Source organism: Octopus bimaculoides, chromosome 25 (assembly GCF_001194135.2).
Source record: "Octopus bimaculoides isolate UCB-OBI-ISO-001 chromosome 25, ASM119413v2, whole genome shotgun sequence".
NCBI classification, from domain to species: Eukaryota; Metazoa; Mollusca; class Cephalopoda; order Octopoda; family Octopodidae; genus Octopus; species Octopus bimaculoides.
Window position 1 is genome coordinate 6,524,532 of NC_069005.1, and position 582 is coordinate 6,525,113.

Below are 582 nucleotides of genomic sequence, written 5' to 3' on the forward strand. Positions count from 1 at the left end.
ACATACACATAGGTACAACATCGATTTTCCGTATCCAATGCCTTTCCGTTTTACTGATTTTTTCTGAACCAGCAGTGGCCACCTTCATCAATACACTCTAAATCAAACGAATATTAAATTTACTTAAAATAAATTAAATGAAATACAGGTACCTTGTACATTTTTATTAATGCTCCGAGTTCATTAATACCGTACTGCACAAGACACCAGTAAACTAGTCTGGCGGCTGTGGGAATTTGAAGGCCTGGCTCATAAACTTAGTACAGATTACTAAAGAGGTCCTAAACCATCAGCGTTCAGAAAGTCAGTGTTGTACCTATACATAAATATATATATATATATATATATATATATACATGCGCACACACACACAAGTGTGTATATCTTTGTGTATTGAGATATGCTATCAAATTATCAATTAGGGGCAAATTGTGTGTGTGTGTGTGTCTGTCTGTCTGTGAAAGAAAAAAGAGAAATCTAATAATTGAAGATGAATCTTCAAAATTTCTTCGGTAAAACCATTTCTTCATTTGCATTATTATTATTTCCATTCTCTTTGTTTTCCTTATATGAATCTTTTTT